General features: G+C 34.6%; 1 long non-coding RNA gene across 1 annotated transcript in view; it reads left to right on the forward strand.

Moving 5' to 3' along the window:
• The first annotated feature begins 12,233 nt into the window (after positions 1-12,233).
• Positions 12,234-26,312, forward strand: part of LOC121042528 (uncharacterized) — a 33,109-nt gene continuing 19,030 nt past the window's right edge. Inside the window, exons 1-3 of the long non-coding RNA XR_005796270.1 lie at positions 12,234-12,423; positions 13,847-13,907; positions 15,132-15,267. This is a non-coding gene — a long non-coding RNA (uncharacterized LOC121042528). The remainder of the gene's footprint in view (positions 12,424-13,846; positions 13,908-15,131; positions 15,268-26,312) is intronic.

A 26,312-nucleotide genomic window follows, 5' to 3' on the forward strand; every position in this document is an offset into this window, starting at 1 on the left:
GTGCTATACCCTAGCTCAGTCTTCTGCGTTTGTTGTAGAAACCTCTTTAGTAGAACATCACACAGAATGGGTCTCGGTCTGTTTTCCATGTATTATAAATTATTTGGAATTTACTTATTTGGTCTTCTTCTTCATTCCAAAAATTATTCTAGAAAAATATTAAAAATATAATGGAGAAACAGAAGCAGGGAAAATCCAAAAACATGAAATTCCTGATATGTTATTCAGTATTGACTTTCAACTCTTGTTTTTATAGCCCTATAATTTTCCTTCATAGAATATTTAGAAGTATATAATTTGCTGTATTAATTTTCTAACTTTTGAAGTAATAAATTTATGTTGATAAAACATCAAATTATACCTAGACAAAAGTTACATAATTAATGACTGTCATCTACCTTCTGACTCCTGCAGTTTGTAACCACCAATATCCATACTTTGATGGCTCTTTTTTCAGACTGTGCTTGTAAGACACATATATGTGTATCTCTCTGTTTTCACATGTACAACTATATAGAGACCATATAATATATTATAATTTTCATCTACATATACTGAGTCATAGTATTGTCACACATTATTATTAGTGTTGTTTTTTTTTTTATTTTGTTAGAATGTTATTACTCAAATAAAAAGTACATGTATATATTACCATTATACCCACTCCACAGCTCAGGACACCAACGATGAGGTAGGTAGTGTAACTGGTGAAAGGTTACATAAGTATTAAGTGATGTAATCAGAACACTGTCACCTTTGTTCTCTCTACACCATTATCCTCACCACTGTATAAGCATAAACATTCCATTGTCCTATTGTCATGTACTGTGGATGTGTTAACACTAGACTTGTTACTTATCTCAACTATTTATTGTATTCCATTGCCATATGTTGCTTACCCAATCATCCATTACTATTTGATAGGTATATACAGTATTTACTTTGTTTCTATTTTGGGTTTTTGTTTGTTTTTGTTTTATTTTATTTGTTTGCTTTTTTTGTCGAAAGAAACAGTATTGGAGTACACATAACCTTTACATTTATCTACATTACAAGTCCACTATGTATGGAATTATATATGGAATTATATATGATGTATTTGTGGATATATTTGTATGTTTGTATATATTTGTAGACTTTTAACTGCTAGGCCAAAGTGTGTGCATCTCTTCAATCTTACTACATAATGACAAATCACTATCCAAATTATATTATTTCCTATTATAATATGCATATTTCTGTAGAGTTATGCTATATGTTACATGAGAAATATTTTGCATCTTATTTACAAATTAGAGTATATAATTCTTTATTTTGCTTTAACAGCTATTTCAATACTGCCTATTGCCTTTATCTAAACCCTTTGAACTGCTTCAATAAAGTTTGGGAGTGACATGATTTGTTAACTGATCAAAAAGTGACAATAAACCAGAAAAGAACAAAGAGAAAGCAGAGCACAAGGTGCTACAAGAACCACTATGAGACTTTCCAGAAGGCTTTTGTGTAGGAGTTTGGTGTAAGTGCTACCCAGTTGTAATACAAACTAACTGACCATATTTTAAGAATTCTAGTATTAAAGAAAAAACCCTACTTTAGTTTCTTATAAATGTAATGAAGACATTATTTTATTTTATTTTATTTTATTTTAATCTATTCTATTCTATTCTAGAGAGAGAGAGAGAGAGAGAGAGAGAGAGAACGTTCAAGCAGGGGAAAGGGGCAGAGGGAGAGAGAGAATCTCAAGCAGGCTCCACACTCAGCGTGTGAAATCAAGAGTCAGTTGCTCAACCAATTGACCCACCACGTGCTCTCAGAATTTATTTTTATAACATCAAAAAGTCCAATCATTGTAAGCAAACAAAGACTATTATAGAAACTCAAAAATGTCCTTAGTCTCAGCCTCCTTCTAGTTTTCTTTTCCACCATCCTCAGTATCTAGGCCTTCATATTATTACAATTATGCAAAAAGAGATAAAGAAGGCAATAAGGATTACTGTTGCATCTCTTCAGATGGCATGTATGTGGATCACATGTCCAGTGTAAAAGATGCTTGTTCCACTTACATACCTGCCAGTCGAGTTGTGGGTTTAGCACAAGGGCTTAGTGTTTTCTTGTGGAAAGAATCTATGTTGAATTAGAGTTGTAAAAATTACTAGATGTGGCATGACATATTTCATGAAAAAGGCTTTGAGTCACTTTTGAAGTACAGATGTAATTTAACAATTATTTAGCCATTATCTTAAGAACTACATGCACTTTAAAATATCATATATCAAATAAAATCACATACCTTAAAAATAAAAACAAAAAATATATAAGCATTCAAGAAAAACAATTTGGAGAAGCAATACTGACTGAGAGCTAATTACTTAAGGTCACACTTTTTTGCCAGAGAACTATATTAGCCCAAACAATAAGTGCAACCAAACTCAATTTTACATGTTTAATAGTGATATCTTCAAGAATTTTACATAAATTGTTCCTGTGCCTTATTATTCTCTATTTCTTATTGCATCATCGCCCTTGTTATAATGATGCATTTTTGGGGTACTATACTGAAGTATTGCCTTATCTCTAACTTGGCCTTGGTCATGCGTGAACAGACACATCTCAATAGTTCCTGTATGGAAAAATCCTTAAACATGTTCATAAATGGGAAGTGGCAGCCTACAAAATTAGTTAATTCCCAATGTCATGTTCACTGGTATGCAAAATTGTCAAGAGTAAAATAAGAAGCTTCTGTTTTGCCAAACTAAAGATGTAAACTTTGGTATCAAAGGCTCTGTTGCCAATTGATAACTTAAAGTGAAAAGTTTGTTCAAAGTATATATTTAATTCACATAAGAGTAGGTATTAGAGAATTAAACAGCACACAGAACATGTTGGCTCTTGCTGGGAACCTGATAAGCAAAACAGAACTGTTAGCCATGTTTAAGCATGATAACTTGATAGAGTATAAGAACAGAGTTTCCATGTACCTTTCATGCAGGTCTACCAATGAAAACACTGTATAGTTATAGTTCAATTATCAAAACCAAGAATTGACCTTGGTATTACCTAAACTACACAACTTATATGGATTTCACTTATTATTATTATTATTTTTATTTCATACATGTTTTTAAGATTTTATTTTTAAGTAATCTCCACACCAAATATGGAGCTCGAACTTACAACCGTGAGATCAAGAGTCACATGCTCTACTATCTGAGACAGCCAGGCGTCCTAGATTACACCCATTTTTATATGCACTCTTTTGTATATAAGTCTATGAAATTTTATCACCTGAATAGGTTTGTGTAACAGCCATCACATTCAGACTGTATACCTTTTCCATCACCCTAAATTACTTTCATATACTATTCTGTGATAGTTGCACGCTTTCTCAACACTAATCTCTTTCCTCCTCTGATCTCTTCCCCATACCTACAATTTTATAATTTCAATAATGTTATATAAATTAAATCCTATGGAAAGTAGCCTTTTGAGATTGACATTTTTTTTCAGCCAATTGATTTGAAATTCAGCCAAGTTTTACATGTATAAATAGTTTATTCCTTTATATTTCTGAGTAGTATTCCATTGTATGGGTATACTTTTGTTGTTTTTTCCCTTTATCTTTGGAAGAATATTTGGTTTATTTCCTGCTTTTGGATATTACGAGGAAGCTGCTATGAACATTCATATACATGGTTTTGTACGAACATAAGTTTTCATTTCTACAAGGTATATTCCTATTAGTAACATTGCTGGAGAACATGGTAAGTACATTTTTGTACTGTTTACCAGAGTGAAACTGTTTACCAGAGTAGCTGTAAAATTATATATTCCTAATACCACCTGATACCATAATTTTTTTAATTTTTAATTTTTTTATCTGAGTATACTTCACACGCAATGTTAATTAGTTTCAGGTGTACAACATAGTGATTCAAATTCTCTATATATTATGCTATGCTCACCACAAGTGTAGCTACCATCTGTCACCACACAATGCTATTACAATACTATTGACTGTGTTTCTTATGCTGTGTATTTTAGTCCCATGACTTACTGATTCTATAACTGGAAGCTTGTATCTCCCACTAGCTTCACCCATTTTGCTCATTCTCCACCCCCTCCCTCTGGCAAACACCAGTTTATTTTCTGTATTTAGGGTCAGAATCTGCTTTTTGTTTGTTTATTTATTTATTTTGCTTTGTAGATTCCACAGGAGTGAAATGACATGGTATTTGTCTTTGTCTGACTTATTTCACTTAGCATAATACCCTTAAGGTCCATCCATGTGTCACAATGGCAAGATCTCATTCTTTTTTTGGCTGATTAATACTCCGTTATTTCTATATTTATATCTATATCATCTATATCTATATCATCTATATTTATATCTATATCTATTATATGTATCTAATCTATCATTATCCATTTGTCTATTGATGGATACTTAGGTTGTTTCCACACCTTGGCTATTGTAAATAGTGCTGCAGTAAACTTAGAGGTACATATGTTTTTTTAATTCATTTTTTAAAAAGTTCTTTGAGGGGCGCCTGGGTGGCTCGGTCGGTTAAGCGTCCGACTTCGGCTCAGGTCATGATCTCACGGTCTGTGAGTTCGAGCCCCGCATCGGGCTCTGTGCTGACAGCTCAGGGCCTGAAGCCTGTTTCAGGTTCTGTGTCTCCCTCTCTCTCTGCCCCTCCCCTGTTCACGCTCTGTCTCTCTCTGTCTCAAAAATAAATAAACGTTAAAAAAAGTTATTTGGGGGGCGCCTGGGTGGCGCAGTCGGTTAAGCGTCCGACTTCAGCCAGGTCATGATGGTCATGATCTTGCGGTCCGTGAGTTCGAGCCCCGCGTCGGGCTCTGGGCTGATGGCTCAGAGCCTGGAGCCTGTTTCCGATTCTGTGTCTCCCTCTCTCTCTGCCCCTCCCCCGTTCATGCTCTGTCTCTCTCTGTCCCAAAAATAAATAAAAACGTTGAAAAAAAATTTTTTTAAGTTATTTGGATAAATCCCTCTGGTGGAATTAATACATCATATAGTATTTATGTTTTTAATTTTTTGAGGAACCTCCATAGTGTTTTCCACAGTGGCTGCACCAATTTGTATTCCCATCAATAGTGCACAAGTGTTCCTTTTACTATACATCCTTGCCAACATTTTTTGTTGTTGTTTCTTTTATTTTTTATCCTAGCCATTCTGATAGTTGTAAGATAATATCTCATTGTGTTTTTTATTTAAATTTCTCTGATGATTTAAATTTCTCTGATAATTCTCTGATGATTAGTGATATTGAGCATCTTCTGATGTGTCTGTGGCCATCTTTCTGTCTTCTTTGGAAAAATGTCTACTCAGGTCTCCTGCCCATAGATTTGGTGCTTAAGTATAATTAAAAATAAGTTTTATTTTAGTTGCAGGTGTACAATACAGTGATTCAACAATTCTGTATCACTCTGCCCATTTTTAATTAGATTGTTTAGGGTATTTTGGTGTTGAATTTTTAAAGTTATTTATATAATTTTGGAAATTAACCTCTTATCACATATATTATCTGCAAATATACAATCCCATTCAGTAGTTTACATTTTGCTTTGTTGATAGAGTCCTTTGCTGTGCAAAGGCTTTTTATTTTTATGTAGTCCCAATAAGTTATATTTGTTTTTTTTCTCTTGCCTGAGGAGACATATTTTGAAAAATATTGCTACAGCTAATGTCAAAGAAATTACTGTCTCTTTTCTTCCAGGATTTTTATGTTTTCAGGTCACACATTTAGATCTATTTTGGGTTAATTTTTATGTATTGTGTTGGTACTGTCATGTTTTAAAAGCATATTTTATCAATTTTAGTAGTATCTTATCGTGGTTTTAATTTGAATTTCCCTAATAGCCAAGAATGTTGAATATTTTTCATGCGCTTATCTTATATTTGGTATACTGTCAGTTCATGACTTTCTCATGATTTAGTTATAGACAGATAGATAGTGATAGATTTCTTAATTTTCTTACTATTTGGTGTAGAGAGTTCTTTGGGTTTTTTTCTGGATGTGAGTCCTTTACCACACATATGATTGTAAATGTTTTCACCCATTCTGCACCTTGACTTTTCAGTCTCTTATCGATGTCTTTCACACAGCAAAAGTTACTAATTTTGAAGAAGTCCAATTCATGTATTTTTTCTTTTATAGATTGTCCTTTTGGTGTCATATCTAATTTCTCTTCTTCTAAAGAAAAGTCAACAAATGTGCTCCTTTTTGGAGAATTTTATAGTTTTACATTTTAAACTTAGATATTGAATCCATTTTGCATAAAGCATGAGGTGTGACTTGAGGATATGTGTGTGTGTGTGTGTGTGTGTGTGTGTGTTGAATATACAACTAATACCATATATTTTAAAATTAGATCTCCACTGAATTCCTTTTGTTTAATATTTATTTATTTTTGAAAGAGGAAAGGGCATAGTTAATGGGAGACACATAATCTAAAGCAGGCTCCAGGCCCTGAGTAGTCAGCACAGAGCCTGATGCGGGGCTTGAACTCATGAACCCCAAGAACATGACCTGAGCCAAACTTGGACACTTAACCTACTTAGCCACCCTGGCGCTCCCACTGAATTTCTTTTGTAAGCTTATCAGAAAACGTTTTGTTTAAAAAAATGTTTTGGTTATTATTCCCTGAGTCTATTTATAAATTCTATTCTGTTCCATTGATATATGTCTTTATTCTTTCACCTGTATCACAGACTCTTGATTACAGTACCTATACACTAAGTGAAAATCAAATTGTGTGAAAAAGAATTTCAAAAATGCATTAAATACCTAACTGTGAGACATGAAACCATTAAAATCCTAGAGAAGAAAACAGGCAATAACCTCTTTGACGTCGGCCATAGCAACTTCTTTCTAGATATGTCTCCAGAAGCAAGGGAAACAAAACCAAAAACAAACTATTGGGATTTCTATAAAGGTAAAAAAAGCTTCTGCACAGCAAAGGAAACAGAAAAACTAAAAGGCAACCTACAGAATGGAGAAGACACTTGGAAATGATATATCTGATAAAGGGTTAGTATCCAAAATACATAAAGAATTATCAAACTCAACACCCAAAAATGAATAATCTGGTTAAAAAATGGGCACAGGACATGGATAGACATTTTACAAAGAAGACATCCAGATTGCCGACAGACTCATGAAAAGATGTTCAACATCACTCATTATCAGGGAAATATAAAGCAAAACTATGATGAGATACCACCTCACACCAGTCAGAATGACTAAAATCAACAACTCAGGAAACAGCAAATGTTTGCAAGGGTGTAGGGAAAGGGGAACCCTCTTGAACTATTGGTGGGGATGCAAAGCGGTGCAGCCACCCTGGAAAACAGTATGGAGGTTCCTCAAAAAGTTGAAAATGGAACTACCCTATTACCCAGCAATTGCACTACTAAGTATTTACTCAAAGAAACAAAAATACTAATTCAAAGGGATACATACACCCCGATGTTTATAGCAGCATTATCTACAATAGTTAAATTATGGAAACAGAAAAAGTGTCCATGGACTAAGGAATGGATTAAGAAGAAATGGTATACATATATGATAGAATATTCCTCAGCCATAAAAATACTGAAATCTTGCCATTTGCAGCAACATGGATGGAGCTAGAGAGTAAGCAAAATAAGTTAATCAGAGAAAGACAAATGCTATATGATTTCACTCACATGTGGAATTTAAGAAATAAAATAAATGAGCACAGGGAAAATAGAGGCAAACCAAGAAACAGACTCTTAACCATAGAGAACAAATTGATGGTTACTAGAGGGGAGGGGGGATGAGTTAAATAGGTGGTGGGGATTAAAGAGTGTACTTGTTATAAGCACCAGCTGTTGTATGGAACTGTTGATCACTGTATTATACACCTGAAACTAATATTACACTGTATGTTAACTAACTGGAATTTACTTTTTAAGTTTATTTTTATTTTGAGACAGAGAGAGAGAGAGAGAGAGAGAGAGAGAGAGAGAGAGAACGGGTGGCGAAGGGACAGAGGGAGAGGGAGACAGAATCCCCAAGCAGGCTCCATGCTGTCAGCGCAAAGTCTGATATGGGGCTTAAACTCATGAACCATTAGATCATGACCTAAACTGAAGTCAATAGTTGGACACTTAACTGACTGAACCACCCAAGCACTCTTTAACTGGAATTTAAACAAAAACTAAAAAATCAGTTTGTCTGATTCCTCCTTTGTTATTGTTCTATTTCAAAATTATTTTATCTATTTTAGTTACTTTGCCTTTTCACATAAAATTTAGATTATGCTTGCTGATGTCCACAAAAACTCTTGGAATTTATTTACACCTATAGATCAATTTGGGAAGAATTGGCATCTTTGCTATGTTGAGTCTTTCATTATTTGAACAAGGTATATCTTAGTGTTCTGTAATTACATAATAAATATCCCACATATGTTGTATTAGATTTATACCTAAGGTGGATTTTTTTTTGGTTATTATTTATGGTATTGCATTTTCAGTTTGAATTCCCAATGTTCTGTTCACGATGTTGACATCCTATTTGCAAACTAGCTAAATTCACTTATTAGTTCTAGGAGTTACTTGGTGGATGTTTCAAGACTGTCTACGTAGATATCATATCATCTGCAAAATACTTTTACATCTTTATTACCTACCTCTATGACTTTTATATATTTTTGCCTGATTTCATTAGCTAAAATATGTATTACTTTGCTGAAAAAGCAGTTAGGGTGGGATATCTTTACCTCATCTCAATCTTAAAGATAATGCATCTCTCTTCACCATTATATTTGATACTGTTTTTGTTTTGTTTTGTTTTTTTCCAGGCTGGGTTTTGTAAATTTTTTATCAAGTTGAGCAAACTCCTTTCTTTTGGTTTTGAGCTATATCAACTTTTATGATAGATTTCATCCAGAATAAATGTTACAGTTTGTATGCCTTGATCCCTGTAAATTTATTTAGACTTTTTGACACAGAATATGTGCTATCATGGAAAATGTCCCATGTTCACGTCAAAGGAGTGTGCTTTGCTGCTGTTTTAGTAAAGCATATAAATATATATGTCAATAAGATCAAGTTAGTTGATAATGTTTAAATATTCTATATCCTTCCTGGTACCTTTTTCTATATGTTCTACTAAATATTGGGAGGCAGATTGGAATTTCCAAATATAGTTTTGGATTTGTCTATATTTCTTCTTGAGGCACTATCAAATTTTTTTTTAGTTGGCATACATTTTGAAAATCTGTTATTTTGTGCATGAAGGATTAGGATTGTTATGTCTTATAAACTGACCAGTTGTTATGATAAAATAACTCTTGGGAATGCCTGGCTAGCTCAGTCAGTAGATCAAGCGACTTGACCTCAGGATCATGAATTCAAGTCCCACATTGTGTATGGAGCCTATTTAAAAAGAAAAAAAATAATTTGTGAAATAATCTTCTTTAATACTGGTAGTATTCTTTTAGTATAACATTTACCTTAAGGGGGGCCTGGGTGGCTCAGTCGGTTGAGTGTATGACTTTGGCTCAGGTCATGATCTCGCGGTCTGTGAGTTCGAGCCCCGCGTCAGGCTCTGGGCTGACAGCTCAGAGCCTGGAGCCTGCTTCATATTCTGGGTCTCTCTCTCTCTCTCTGCCCTCTCCCGCTCATGCTCTCTCTCTCTGTCTCTCAAAAATAAATAAACACAAAACAAAACAAAACATTTACTTTAAATGATACTAATATTGCCACTAAAGGTATCTTGTTTTTTGTTGGAATGATATATATTTGTCTATCCTTTTACCTTCTCCCTATTTATACCTTTATATTTAAAGTATATTCTGCAGGCAACTTATGGTTGGCTCTTGTGTTTATGTCCAATCTGACAATGTGTCTTTGAGTTTGTGGATTTAGACCCTTTACATTTAAAATTATCATTAATATAGTTACGTTAAAATGTATCATTTTTCTATTTGTCACATATATTACTTTATCCCTTTTTCTTATTTCTCTGCCTTATTTGCAATAATATTGTATGTCTAATGACTCCACTTTGTCTTCTTTATTGGCTATTTTATATCTATAACTCTTTTTTACTAGTATTGTTGATTTAGGATTTATTGTATGCAGGTTTAGCTTATAATATTGTATCTTGCAGTGATATTATACCACTTCATGTAATGCATAAAGCCTAAAAATACTATAGTTCCACTTCTCATTTTCCAACTTTTATGAATAAAGGTTGTAATAAATTCTACCTTTACACAAGTAACCCCATACTACATTATAATTATTTTTTCTAAACTGTAAATTATATGCTGTTATTAACTAATAAGAAAGCATATATGTTTACTCATACAGTTACAAATTCCTGTGCTCTTCATTACTTGGTGTAGATTCACATTTCCATCTGGTGTTTTGTTCTGTCTGCCTGAAATTTAACAATTCCTGTAATGAGGGTCTATTAGTGATGAATTCTTTCAGCTTATACACATTAAAAAGTCTTTTATTTTGTTTTGGAAAGATTTTTTTGCTTTGTGCAGAATACAAGATTGACATTTTTTTCTTTTTAGTATTTTAACAATATCACTGCACTCTCATATTTTTTTGTGTTGCTTCCAACAAGAAATATGCTGGCATTCTTACCTCTATTTAAAGGACCTCTTCAGAAAGAACATGCGAGGATTGGTCCTGTCCACTTAGCAGATCCCTGTACATTGCCAAGAGGGTACTGGGTTTGGGAAACAACAAGGGTGGAAGGGATTTCACAGACTTGCATACTGACCTTGAGTGATCCTGTTCATCTTTCTATTTCCATTCCTTTTACCCCACACCCCACCTGAGGGCAAGCTCCTTTCCCCTCGCTCATTTTGCCAGTGTATATGGAATTCATGGATTTAAAATTCTGAGCTGCCAGCTCACCGCGCCATCTGGCGTCCACATCCTAGAAGCCAAGACCAATCTTAAAATGCTGAAAATAAACCTGGTCTGCAGCTGCACAGGCTGTTTCAAAATAACTTGATTTTATAGAAACTTGGAAGATATTTAAGAGCATTAGATTGTTATTGCAATTTGTGGCATTCTAGTACTCTTATAATTTCAGTTCTAGTACCTTTATCATTTTTGTATATAATTTGGCACATCGTTCTTGAATTTAAAATGTTTAAATGTATAATAAAAATTGATACTTTTAGAAAAGCAAAAGGAATAGTAAAATTAACACCTATCCACCTCAATCCAAAATCGTTAACATATTTCTGTAATAAGCTCATTGTATACCTAAGTCTGAAGTAGACAACTTTAAGGCATGGCATTTCTGCCTGCATTTTGACAAAATTAAGGATATTCTTCTGTAACCACAATACCTAGATCACTTCTATCAAAAAGGAAGGGGATAGCTCCCTAAGGCCATGATTTTGTTCCATATGAAAATTTCTCCAACTATCCCCCAAGAGCTTCACTGATGATTTTTTTCCCCGAGACAGGAAACGATGGAAGATTCTGTATTTCCACGGACTTCAATGTCTCTAAAACCACTGTGAATCCTAGGCAACCTCCCCAACACCATTCCCGCTTTAATTTTTTAGTACATTCTCAGTGAATTTTGTTCAACGGCACGCCTCTTTTATGCCCGCCTTCGCCCCCCGCCCCCCCCCTCCCCTCTTTCTGCAGCCTAAGGGACTTTCTGCTCTTTGCTCCAGCAACAGCCAGCTGTGGCGGGAGCCCCAGGGGAGGAGTCCCAGAGAGGCTACTGAGCAAGCGCAGATGACCTAGTAGGTGTGGACCTTCTCCGAACCCCGCCCAACAAGGGCAGGGCCCTAGCTGGCGAGGCTGATATGAGTACTTCGCCGCGGGGTCGACTATGCAGGCGAAGCTAGCTGCTCCTTGCTTTTCCCTCAGGATTCGGTCGGAGAATTTGTATAAAGAACGTTTGTTCAGAAATCATACCGCTTGCTGTGCGTTATTGCTTCAGGCCTTGCCTTGTAATATTTGTTCTTGCATTTTGTTTGGCATGTAAATGTCTTTAACACGTGCGTATAAATTCTTACCGTAAAAAAATTACATAGACATCATCTACAAACAGACTCATATTTTTTGTATTGTGTATGCCTTTCTTGCTTTTTAAATGCATGAATAATCATTTTTCAAAGAATTTTGAAATCATTTTTATTTAATGTTTTGAAGCATTACTCTTTACTAAATTGATTTTTTAAGGAAGACAGATGTAACATTTTCACTGTTTTAGTGTTTTCCAGATTTTTTTTCTCAGAGTCTTATGCTTTGAAACGTGCTGTGAATATTTTATTATATGACTTAATTTGTTCTAATTGTGAAAGATTCAGAAAGGCATTCATTTGTGTAAACAGAATACTAAGATTCCCTCTCTGAATATGGAGACCAGTTACTTACTTGCTGTGCAAGTATGAATTTAGTAACATTGTTTGCTTTTTTCCTTATCTAAAAGCTGTAAACCTTAGTTGGAGCCTGTAGTTATTTCCACATCATTTTTTTAACATTTGCATGATTTTTTTAAATATACATGGCCCATAATATAGATATATATTCTTTTCTTACTCTTTAGTAAGAGGATACTAAATGCCACTCAAAATATGTGTGTACACATCTGTTACAGGTAGCACATACTTTTGTAATATGGTCTTTTAGAGAAGAAATTGTAACATTTTACCAATTACCATAATATTAAAGTATGTGTGACTGTGACTTTTTAAATTATCATTGTATTGACTTAGTCAATTATTTATCCACCTTTCTATGACTTAGCTGATTCATTGATGTTCATTGTTTCAACTTGAATCTTTGACACCTCTGCGACATAGTTTGTTTGTGAATAGGCTGATGAGTATCCTGGAGAGTGCAGATGGGATTCCTTGACTGGGTTAAATAGATATTTCCTCACCCCAAACCACCAAGAGACACAAAAGCATGAAGAGGTAGAAACAATTCAGGCCTCCAACAAACAGACTTAAGATTTATTTGAGGCCTGAAATGTGGAGAGCACAAATGTGTTTAAAGGAGCACATTCTCCTGTGAAGGAAGCATCCTCACAGGTTGCATCTCTGAGACTCAATAGCTATATTTGCTATGCAAGCAAATGAAATTCTTGATCTAATGGCCTAAAAACTGTTCTGGGGTGGGGAGCATCATTTGTTCTAGGTTTGTAAGATATGAGCAAAACAGAGCAAAATCATGATGTTTTTATGGGTATCTTTACTCCAAATTGTATGGCTGCAGTCAAGATGTCAATACTGGAAATTAGTACTCTATACAGAGAATTTAAAGGCCAAATCTCATTAAAAAATTTGTGCCTCATCTTCACCTCATTTGATTATTTCACCATTAACTTTAATTTTCCTGCATGTGAAGAACAATCCACTGTTTCAGTGCAAACTACATAGAATACAGCATTTATATAGCAAAGCAAAGAGACAATTCCCAAGTTTAAAGGAAACTAGAGGATTTGGGAAGAAATAAATAGAAATGATAAACATTACTGGTTGCTCTGTATTTTGATGATAGTTATGTTTTGCTCTTATGAATAAAAAACTCTAATTGAATTATTTAATAAAATTATTGTAAGTTTATTGACCTCAAATATGAAATCACAAGAAAAGCAGATTAGGGTCCCTATGAGTGGTTCAACCTACTAATAGACATCATTTCCTTTGTCTCTAATATGTAACTCTTCACCATTAGGCTTGCTGAAAGATAACAATGACATGTAAAGACGTCTATCTTTTTGTAGTCAGGAGGATTAAAAGGTTGAGAGCCAAGTTCAAATGACATTTCCTAGTGTCTTTGCTTTTTTTTTTTTTTCCTGCACAGTTCCCATAGTTCTGTGACCCATATCTCAGTGGATAATTCACATAGCAACCTTATCTGCAAGGTAACTGGCATGATTATCATCTCTTCTTATTGCTAGATGTGGATAATGGTTTGATAAAATGTACTAAGCTAGATATTGAGTGAACCAATATGTAGTGTCTTGTCATATTTTCCTCTTCTGCATCTGAGGAATGTTCTAGGCCACTATAGGCAGAAGGCAGTGCCACATACCAAGTATTATTTTCAGTTTTATATAATTCTAAAATTTGCCTAGTTGTAAAAAGCTGGTAACAGAAATATGGGGAATTGACTGAGTCATTTCTGTTTCTACTACTTATTAGATCAAAGACTGCCAGTCAGTTGTTCAATATCTGATTTTGTTATATGTTCTATGGCAATAACAACAATTACCTCCTAGAGATATGTGAGAGTTAAGTACGTTAATAACTGTAACTAGTACGTAACTGTGCTCAATAACTGCACCTGAGTCAGTTAAGGAGTGGCTCAGTCACTCCTAGTTTTGACTCAGGTCATGATCTCATGATTCATGAGTTTCAAGTGCCACATACCTTATGCACTGGTGGCTTGGAGCCTGCTTGAGTTTCTCTCTCTCTTTCTACCCCTCCCCTGTTGTCTCTCTCTCTCTCTCTCTGTCTCTCTCTCTCTCTTCCTCTCTGTTTCAAAATAAATAAGCTTTTAAAAAAGAACAAAGGATGTACCTTCTTGGGGCTCCTGCGTGGCTCAGTCAGTTAAGAATCTGACTCTTAGTTTTGACTCAGGTCTTGATCTCATGATTCATGAGTTTATGCCTCGTCAGGCTCTGCACTGATGGCTCGGAGCCTGCTTGAGTTTCTCTCTCTCTTTCTGCCCCTCCCATAGTCTCTGTCTTTCTCTCTCTCTCTCTCTTTCAAAATAAATAAGCTTTAAAAAAAAAGAACAAAGACGTACCTCCTTTACCAATCTCCAAATTGGCTAGAACTTACTGCTTGATTCTGGATGTAGAGTCAATGGGAATGTGGACAGATGGGGAATTTGGTTTGTGACTTCTCACATAGAAAATTGACTGCCAAAGTGTGATTTGCAGTTACTTCCAGGAGATAGAACCTGTTTTAATATCTAGTATTCATACCCAACATCCCCACAGTGAGAACATTCTTGGAGAGTTCTCAGAATTGTGTTTGACAATACAGATACCAGTATATATTAACCACAGTGTTAATATCCAAATGTATTATCACTTTCAATTTCAAAATGTCTTATCAGGACTCTCATTGCTATTTTACAGATGAGAAATATGAGGCACATCCAGGTTAAGAAACTTAACTAAGTCACACAGAATATGGCAGAATTGGGAAATCAGCACAGGCAGCCAGATTCCACAAATATTACCTCTCAATATGAAAACCCACTTCCAACAGCACGTAAGTAGCAAAAATCTGGAATTTTAAATGTCTTGTCTGCCTCCCTCTGAGGTTATTACTCTAAAGCTATTAACTTGATTCTCCTGTCCTCTAGTAGCACTTTATTTGAACACTATGCTGAAAAAATGCCTTGGTAACTCCTCTTTGGACTGATGGCAATACTACTCTCAAAATAACCTCTATATGGGGAATGGCCTCAAGCTGTGGTCCATAAGAGCAAATGTCAGCTTCCAAAATCAAAGAACCTATCATATGGTGTTTACTGAAATGCCAAGATTTTTAAAGTAAAATATGAGATCCAAGTGTTCCTTTGCACCAACCCCCCCTCCCCAAATACAATGTAGTAGTATTTAAATTGTCAAATTTAAACAAAGCTGGACACCACTTCATGGTAAGGAGAGATTTCAATCAATAGTATACTACTGCAATAGAAATTATGGTCTAACATCTGTTTGTACAGAGAAGACTGGGCATTTTAAAGAAAGAATAAGGGAAAAAGAGAGAAGTGAACAGGGGCTTGGTAGAGTCTGGGAAGTGAAAAATGATGTAGTTGGTCAGTATAAATGTGATTAGGACAGCTGTGTCTGTTAGCTGACAATTATTAAAGTTAAGATTCTATACCCCAACAGAGGCCCTATCCTTCCTAATTTCATTTCAAACTAATGATTTTCAGGTACTTGAGAAAGAAACCTCTGAGTTGAAAGAGATACATATATATGTCAGTTATTTATAACTCAAAATAACTCAAAATTTTAAGTATTTTTTGTTAAGTGTCTAATAAGAAGATCAGGTATCTATCATCAGGTGTTGATTAGAACAAATGGTAAATTATTTTGGCAGCAAAAGTCATCCTAGGGATTGAGCTGTTAGAAACTTTTATAATCTTTAAAAATTTTAATGTATGTGTAGGAAGATGAACAAAATCATTTATACTGAGAGTCTATAGTTTTTATAGGCCAAGATGTGGGCTTAGAGAAACCTGACTAGAGATTAGAAAAAAGGATGATTTTTACCAGTATCAAAAAGAACCATGCATCCCAAAATACATATAGAGTCTCAAAAGACGCCATTAAATGGTAAATACAAAATAATAATAATAATAATAATATAATAATAATAGTAAAATAATAATAGTAAATAAAATAATAAGTAATAATAAGTAAATGAAATAGTAAAAATAAATAAATATTAAAAAAATAAAATAGGAAAAAATAGTAAAAAAAAATTCTGAAAAAGGGCAAAGTTGAAGGTTTCATAGCTCCTGATTTCAAAAGTGATTCCAAAGCTACAATAATTAAAATAGCGTGGTACTAGCATACAGACAGACATATAGAACAATGGAACAGAATAGGGAGGTCTAAATTAAACCCTTTTATGCATGGTCAAATTATTTTGACAAAGGTTCCGTGATCATTCAAGGAGTGAAGGACAGTCTTTTCAACAAATGGTATTGGAAAAACTGGATGCAAAAAATATATGAAAAAGTATAAAGTATAAAAAACTCAAAATGGGTCAAAAACCTAAATATAAGGTCTAGAAACTGTAAATGTCTTTGGAAAAAAAACACATATAGGGACAGCTTGATGACATTAAATTTGGCAGTGATTTATTAGATATAAATTAAAAGCACAGACAACAAAAGTAAATATAGATACATTGGAGTACACTAAAATTAACAAATTTTGTGCATCCAAAGATACAATCCATTGACTGATAAGGCAATCTATGGAATGGGGGTAAATACTTTCAATAGATATTACTCCAAAAATGATATGCAAATGACCAGCGAATACATGGAAAGTTACTCAGTATCAACGATCATTAGGGAAATGCAAATCAAAACTATGATGAAATACCCCCTTACACCCATTAGGATGGCTTCTAAAAAAACATAGACATCAAAACAGAAAAACAAACAAACAAGTGTTTGTGAGGATGTGGAAAATTAGAATCATTGTTCACTGTTGATGGAAATGTAAAATGGTACAGCTACTACGAAAAAGAGTATGGTGGTTTCTTAAAAAATTAAAAGTAGAATTATCATATCATCCCACAATTACATTTTAGGTATGTTTCTAAAAAATTTGAAAGCAGGTCTTGAAGAAATATTTGTACACCCATTTTCATTACAGAATTATTCACAATAGCCTAAAGTTGGGAGCAACCAAAGTGTCTATCAACAGATGAACAGATTGTGGTGCCTGGGTCACCCATTAGGCTCGAGGTCCAACTTTTGATCTCAGCTCAGGTCTTGATCTCAGGGTCGTGATTTCAAGCCTTTCATTGGGCTCTGCACTGGGCTCTGTGCTGGGTGTGGAACCTATTTACAAAACACATACATTCACAAATGAATGGATAAACAAATAGATAAATAAAATATATAAAGCAAACAAATAGATAAACAAAATGTATATATATGGCAGTTATGTGAAAAACAACAACCATAACAGCAACAGAACGTGGGGATTTTTGTTATAGATGAGTAATGAGACAAATTCAAAAGTTAATGAAAGTAAAAACAGATAAAATGGGGATGGTTTCTGATTATTGACTACACTGTGAGGTCACAGAAAAGCTTCTTGAAAGCTTATTTCCATTTATCCTATTAGTAATAGATGTGACCATCATGTTTATGACTTTTATAGTTAGCCCCTGGAAAACAAGAATTAGACTGTAAGCCCTTTGGAGACGAATTATTCTATTTTACCATTCAATTACATATCCCCTGGAACTAGGATATTTTCTCTGACCTCACTGGTGAAAACATCTAGATATTGAATTAATATATAGATGAAATACATAGATTTATGTATGAAGACTTGGGTTTATAGCTCAAACAGAAAATGCATCTTTAATAACTCAGTTTTCAAAATCATCTAGTCAGGGAGTCAGTTTCTAAAATGATATAATGACTGAGTTAGTTATTAGAGCATTGCATTAGTTTGCTAGAACCTCCACAATACATTACCACATACTGGGTGTCTTAAACAAAACTAGTTTATTTTCTCACAGCTGTAGAGACTATAAATACAATATCAAGGTATTGGAAGTTTTGTGTTTTTTTTTGTTTTTGTTTTTTGTTTTTGTTTGTTTGTTTGTTTGTTTTTTTTCTGTGGACTCTCCTTTGGCTTGCAGATGACTGCCTTCTCAGTGTATCCTCATGTGTTCTTTCAGTGTTAGCATCCCTGATATTTCTTTGTGTGTTCAGTTATTTTCTTCTTGTAAGGATACCAGCTGGAGTGGGTTAGGATCCATCCTGATGGCCTCATTTTAACTTAATCATCTACTTAAGGGCCTTATCTCCAAATACATTCACATTCTGAGGTATGGGGGATGGGATTTCCAGAATATGAATTTGGGGAAGATATAATTCAGCCAGTAGCAAGCACAGAGATTTCAAGGCTACAGAAATAAGGGAATGATACCCAGATGTAAAGATGTCCAAATTTAATAAGGCAAAAATAATTACCTAGTCATAAAATTGTGAATGGCATTGGGACAAGAGATGAGTCTGAACATGTAGGTAGGACTGTTACTATTTTATCTCTACAAGGAAATGTAAGTTGAACATTTCTACTATGAAAAAATGTGTAATATATGTTTTTTTAAATGTATAAGGCTATTAATTTAAATAAGCAAGGACTAAAAGTAAGGAGATTGATAAATAATCCACTTATTCTTAAGTTGGGTTTATTAAGATGAAATTCATCTTTTTTCAGTATATAGTTCAATGTATTTTAACAAATACATACAGTCATGCAACCACCACCATTATTAAGATACAAAACATTTTTCTTCACCCTTAAAACTTCTGTTGTGTCTCTTTATTGCAATTCTCTCCCTTCACAGCCTTAGCAATTATTTTTCATATTTCTCTTGATTGTTTTGTCTTTTTCATAATGTTATATAAATGAAATTATTCTGTATGCAAGCTTCCTGTCCAGTTTTTCTCACTTAGAATAATGTTTTTGAGATTCATTCATACTGCTGCATGTATATGTAGTTTGTTCCTTTTCAACATTGATTTGTAATCTACTGAAAAAGTGTACTGGAATGTATTCATCTCTTTTACAACTTGTTGGATATTTGGGTTGTTTCCAGGTTTGGATTATTATAAATACATTTTCTATACTAATTTAGATTCAGCAGGGGTGCCTGGGTGGCTCAGTCAGTTAAGACTCCAACTTCAGTCCAGGTCATGATCTCATGGTTGGTGAGATTGAACCCCATGTCGGGATCTGTGCTGACAGCTCAGAGCCTAGAGCCTGCTTTGGATTCTGTGTCTCTTTCTCTCTCTGCCCCTCCACCACTCTCACTCTGTCTCTCTCGTTCTCTCAAAAAAATAAACATTAAAAATATTAAAAAAAAGAATTTAGATACAGCATTTTATGAACATATAGTTTTACTTATCTTAGGAAAATTCCTAATATTAAGGTTGCTGGATCATATAAGTGATTTTTATTCACTTTACATAAACTGCCAAATTGATTCAGAAAGCTGCTATACCATTTTACATTCCCAACAGCAAAATAGGAGAGTTGAAGTTGCTTCACATATTTCCTAGCATTTGGTATTGGCAGTATATTTTGAATTTTTTAAAGTTCATCTAGTGGATGGGTAGTGGTATCTCATTGTGGTTTTAATTCTCATCTTTCTGATGACAGTGGTGTTAAGCATATTTTCATACACTTGTTTGCCAACTCTTTTTTGCTTAAGTATCAATTTTCCTGCTTTAAAATTTTGTTTCTTGTTTTATTGTTATTAAAATTATATATAATATATATTATATTTATATAAATTCTTGATATAAGATTTGTATCAGTTAGATATTGAAAATATTTTCTCTAAGTCTATCGTATCTCTTGTTATTTTGTTAACAGAGTCTTTCATAGAATATAACTTATTTTTTTTTTAATTTTTTTTTCAACGTTTATTTATTTTTGGGACAGAGAGAGACAGAGCATGAACGGGGGAGGAGCAGAGAGAGAGGGAGACACAGAATCGGAAGCAGGCTCCAGTCTCTGAGCCATCAGCCCAGAGCCTGATGCGGGGCTCGAACTCACGGACCGCGAGATCGTGACCTGGCTGAAGTCGGACGCTTAACCGACTGCGCCACCCAGGCGCCCCGAATATAACTTATTTTTAATATTAAGTACAATTTATCCATTTTTTCTTTTGTGACTTATGTTTATTTCCTACCCATGAAATTTTTGCTCATCCCAAGACCACAAAGGTTACCTGCTATGTTTTATTTTAGACATATATTAAGGTTTTATATTTATATCTATGAAACATTTTGAGTTAATTTTCAATATAGTGAAAAATGCAATTGGATGGTTTTATTTTGTTGCTGTTGTTGTCAGCATACAGATGCTCAAATGTGCTAGCACCATTTGTTGCAAATACTATTATTTCTCTCCGTTGACTTCCTTTAGCTCACTTATCAAGACCTACTAACCATATGCCTATAGGTTTTTTTTCTGGATGCTATGATATTTCATTTATTTAAATGTCTATCATCACCTCAACTTTCCTTTATATTAAGTCTTGAAATAAATCATGTGAATCCTCTAACATTGCTTTTCATTTTCTGAATTGATTTGGCTTTCTAAGTCTTTTACTTTCCTATGTAAATTTTAATGTTTTTTAAACTTATTTTTAAGACAGAGACAGAGCATGAGTGGGGATGGGGCAGAGAGAGAGGGAGACACAGAATCCGAAGCAGGCTCCAGGCTCTGAGCTGTCAGCACAGAGCCCCAAGTGAGGGCTCGAACTCAGGAACCATGATATCATAACCCCAGCCAAGTCGGAAGCTCAACCCACTGAGCCCCCCAGGCGCCCCCTATATAAATTTTAGAATGCACTTGTCAGTTTTTACAAAAATTCATAATGAGATGTTGATTGTTGATTGTGTGGAAATATTTAGATAAATATGAAATAATTGATGTCTTAAAATATTGACCCTTCCAATACATGAGATTGGGGTATTTCTACATTTACTTCAATATTTTTTATTAACCTTATCTAATATTCATAGTACAAATTTTGCACACATTTTGTCAGATTTATCCCTAAGTTCTAATTTATTATATTTTTATACTACTGTAAAATATAATTTTAACTTCAATATCCATTTAGGGAGCCCCCAAATATCCATTTATTCATTGTTGGAAAATATGAAGACAACTGATTTTGAGCCATTCAATTTTGAAAACCAAGGAAATTAAGTGATAACCATGTAACATGTATTTTGCTATATATTAAGAATGGAGAAATGAAACATTAATGTAATGTTTCCCTTTTTACTTGAGACATGAGGCAAGTGGAGATTCAAATAGGCAATGGAAATAAGATTAAATATGCTGGAGGAGGGAATGTGCATTACTCTGCTACATTCCACAATATGTACTGGAATGAAACCTGAATTTAAATGGTCATTGAAGATTTGTTGGAGAAAACATTCTATGATTGAATACATAAAGCATTAGAATCCCATGTAAATTAGAGCTAGAGAAGCCAATAAAGAAATTGTATTCAGGTATAAAGGACAAAAGATGTGAGAAATAACATGGAAAGTAGCATTTTCAGGAAATTTGAAGAAAGCTGGAAACATATGCCTGTGGTAGATTTTTGAAGGAATGTATTCTCTGTTACTGAACTTGGATTTATAGTTTTTAACATTTTATCAGACTACTATGGGGTCTACTTACTAGAAACACAGCTGGTGTAACTGTAAAATGAGAATTTGGGAGACTTGTAAATTTGAATAACAAAATTTATGGGGTTTAGAGACAGACTAGGCAACGGAAAAGCATGGGGTGAAAAAAAAAAAAAAATGAGAGCCTAAGGTCCTGGAAAAATAGCCACAGAAAAATGTAGTGTTTGCAGGGTACAGCCTTCTCTTGATTGAGTTAGACCTCCGTGTGAAAGATGCCAAGTCAGACCATGAACGCCCCTCCTGTAAGGAGGCAATTCAGCTCCAAACACAGGTTACTTTCAAGCCTTAAACTAAACTTCTCATGTTTCAGAAGTACGTGCTACACTGATTTTGGAATCGGGACCCCTGGGCTCATAGCGCCATCTAGCATCAACAGAAATGGGAGGCCAACAGCAAACTAAATAACAAGTTTAAAAAAATAGGTGGCTGCGGAGGGGAGTTGGGGTGGGGGGGTGACCCAGGAACCAGAAATGCCTGTGTTCATTTGAGCAGGATTTTTAAATATTTATTTGAAAAGTGAAACATAATGAATAATTGTTGCAGGTGGAAAATAATGTGATTTTATGATTATTCTCGATAAAGATACAGAGAAGACTGGCCCATATCCACTTTACATTTTACAAGTAACATAAGGGTTAAAAAACTGATGTGAATTCTATTAGATTGATTTCATTTACAAACATGGATTAAAGGAGTGGATTACCATGGAGATATATATATATATATATATATATTTCATGTTTGATATAAAACTAATTCAGTTGACTTCTCACGGTGTCACACTAATCCTTGGAAATATGTATGTGTGTTTACAAACACCATTTTCCTCTTTAGTTACATTATAGTTCATAAGCATAATTTTAAGCTGAGGCCTTTATACGTTATTATTCTTTAAACCATTTTTCCAATCTGATAGGCCTGGTGTGTTTGTTTGAGGCTCCCCGGGCGGAGCCTTGTACTCTTAACACCCCAGGGTTCCGACTCCTACAGCACAGGCAGCCTTCGCTGCCTCCTAACAGGACTTCAGCCGGCAGGAAATGCGCCATTGTACAGTGCGGCCGGCTGGCTCTCGCAGTGCGCTGTGGGAAGGTCACGTGCTTTTCCGGCAACTGCAAAGGCCGATCCTGTAAGTTCCGCGGGGCATAGGCGGGGCGTTATCAGGTGCGTCACTCCTTACCGTCCGGTTTTCATTTCCGTGCTCTGCGCTATGTGCGTTCCTCTTTCTGTCACCCTCCGCGAATTTCCTGTCATCTGCACTGTAAAGACTTTAACAAATTATTTAAGTATTCCCCCGCCCCCCCCCCCCAAAAAAAATTCTCCCAGACTTCTTATCATGGTTTCGGGTCTTGATCTTTAACTTTATGTTAACTTCGGGTTATTTGTTCCCGCCCCTGAGAAAAGTACAAACTGATGTGTCCACAGCATTCTCTTCCTTTTTTTTTGTACAGTTAGATAAGCATTACCAAAGCCATAATTTTGTACCCTTTGTTTACATTTCATTTATTGCATCCATCTGCAAAGTCTAAATATGTTTTAATACTGATCTTGAGTATTTTTTATGGTATACTATTTTAATCATTTCTATGTTTTCCTTTAGATTCTGTATTGCTTCTCTAATTGTTTTTTTCTTTCTACACCAATAAAATTCTTTAATATACGAAGACTTTAGGGGCTTCAAAGTTAAACTTTCCCAAAGTCTCAATATTCACGTTTTATTTTTTTTAAGATTCTTAAACAATTATGGCACAAAGTTGAAAAAAGTTTTACGACTTTTAAAATACCTACTGAATCTTGGTTTTCTATATGTCCTGACTTATCTTACTCCATTGTCCTAGCTGACATCTTAGAACTGATCATTCAATCCCAAAATTGTTCTGATACTGCCTCTGCTTCCCGTATACTATCCTCCCAGTTCTGGTTCAGTTTTCTTCCCTCCCTCCCTCCCTTCTTTCCTTCCTCCCTCCCTTCCTTCCTTCCTTCCTTCCTTCCTTCCTTCCTTCCTCTTTCTCTCTCTCCCTTTCTTTCATTCTTTCTTTTTCATAGAAAATATTCCCCAAACTCTAATTCAGAGGTCAGCATTGTTTTTGTTTTCTGTAAAGGGCCAGATATTAAGCATTTTAAGCTTGGAAGGTCCACTATGGTCTCTGTGACAGTTATTTATCTCTGCGATGTAACATGAAAGCAACAATAGACCATATATAAATGAATGGACATGACTCCATTCCAGCAAAGATTTATTTACAAATGTATGAACTGACCAATGAAGGTGGTTTCTGACTGTAGCTTAATCAGCACCTTGCTTATGGTAAACGACATTGTAGTTTATACAACTCAAAAGTCATGTTTTATTTTTGTTGTAAATTATTTTGATTTTACCTGTATTTTTTGCATTAAGTTGAAATATTTAAGCAATATTAGAGAAGGTAAGGGAAATGGAGGGAATCCCAACATAAAGGCACTATGGTCTGCTATAATTCATTAGTTGATTCTATTATTGTTCTATAGTCTTGTATACTTATTTTGTCATATTGACTACCCTATTTTTTTTGAAATGGGAATACATGCTGATTATAATATTAAAGAAAAATATTCAATGAAACTAGTTAAAAGTGATGTTAGGTTTTATTTGGGGCCATTATGACAGGTACAGGGATCACTGCAATGGGATTTTATAGTAGGAGAAAGAAGTTAGGCTCAACTATTGAATATAGGATAGGCAAGTGGGAATATACAGACAAAACTAGGGTAGGAGTCAGGTAAAATTTCAGAGTTCTGGGTCAATCAGCCTAACAGGATCCTTGCTGAAGAAAGGCCAGGTTCAAGAGATATGAACTGGGGATAGTAGAGGATAAGGAAACTGATTAAGGATATTCAAGATGTTCAAATATTTAGGGTGGGAGTTTCTGGTTAAAGTATCTTAGTGGAGTACTTGCTAAAACTAGCTTTTACAAGGAAGAGCATAGATAGGACCAGGAGAAGGTTCAGGATACTTACTGAAGTTTGGCCAAGCAAATAATCCTTGTCAGTAACAAAGAAGAAACAAAATGGAAAAAGAAAACATTGTGATTTTTTACAGTTAAGGAATTTCCGCCTTATACCACTGATCCAAAAATTAATCATTGAAGTACATTGCCACCATTAATACTTTGGTGCCTTTTTAAACTTATATTTATAAAATACATTATGTGTCTCACAACATTTGCTTCTTTGTATGTGTTTAAATAGATTATACACAATATATAAAGATAATATTGATTTAACCAAATACTTATTGAAAAGTTATTTGGTACTGTGCATTTTTTCTGAAATTAAAGCTCATAAAAGGTACATGGAGTTTGTTCTATGAATTTAACTATTATATAGATGAGAAAACAAAGGTAAAATGCATTCACAACATTGAAGCAGCAATTGTTGGAGTAACAACACAAGATTATTATTTTACATGCTGAGACCATATTATTCACTCCTGTAAATCACAGTATCACATATTTCTGTTGACTTATAGCCTGAAAGGTTAATTCTGCCTCAAACCCGTTTTTGTAAATAGAATTTTAATGTAAGAGGCATGCAAATTTAATTGTGTATAGCTGTTTTCATGCTGCAATGGCAAAATTCAGTAGTTTTGAGAGAAACAATATGACTCATGAAGCCAAAATATTCACTATCTAGTCTTTACCCCACCCAGAGTTCAGTTTAGAGCCTAGGCTGTTCAGTCTTTGGTATGTTAATTAGGAAGAAATCCACACTAAGACAGAGGAGGCTGGTGAGCCTGTGAATTCTTATACTACTTCAAAGAATCCCCTTCTCAAGCTCCTTTCTCTCCACAAACTCCCAATACTTTCTGCTTCCATTGGTCCTTTTCAGTTCTCAGGCCATGATTTTGACCATGTTTGGGATGAAGTAGTCAGAAGACATAGAAAGAAAACATAAAAATAATATGTGTTGGCTTTTAGAAATACAACTTCTAGCAGCAAAGAAAGTTCCCTTACTCTTACTTTTTTATTCTTGTGAGCTCCCTTAGCTGCCACTGTCACCATGACAACAGAGTGACCTCAGGGCTTGGGAAGGAGAGATTGGAGAAAAGAAAGGGGGGAAGGGAAGACAAATTCTGCACTTTCTTAGCATTAGCAGTTCCCTTTGCAATTCTCAAATTAGAATAAGAGGGCTCTGAAGCATTCTGTCTGCACCACAGTGCTCATTTCTGGGTTTCTGTATGTGTTAAATACAAGCTGGGAGATATATGTGTATCTCAGGCCAGGAAATACACAGTGGGAAAAAAAGAAAGAAAGAAAGAAAGAAAGAAAGAAAGAAAGAAAGAAAGAAAGAA

This window comes from Herpailurus yagouaroundi, unplaced genomic scaffold (assembly GCF_014898765.1).
Source record: "Herpailurus yagouaroundi ecotype Mexico unplaced genomic scaffold, PumYag 185, whole genome shotgun sequence".
In the NCBI taxonomy this organism is placed as follows: Eukaryota; Metazoa; Chordata; class Mammalia; order Carnivora; family Felidae; genus Herpailurus; species Herpailurus yagouaroundi.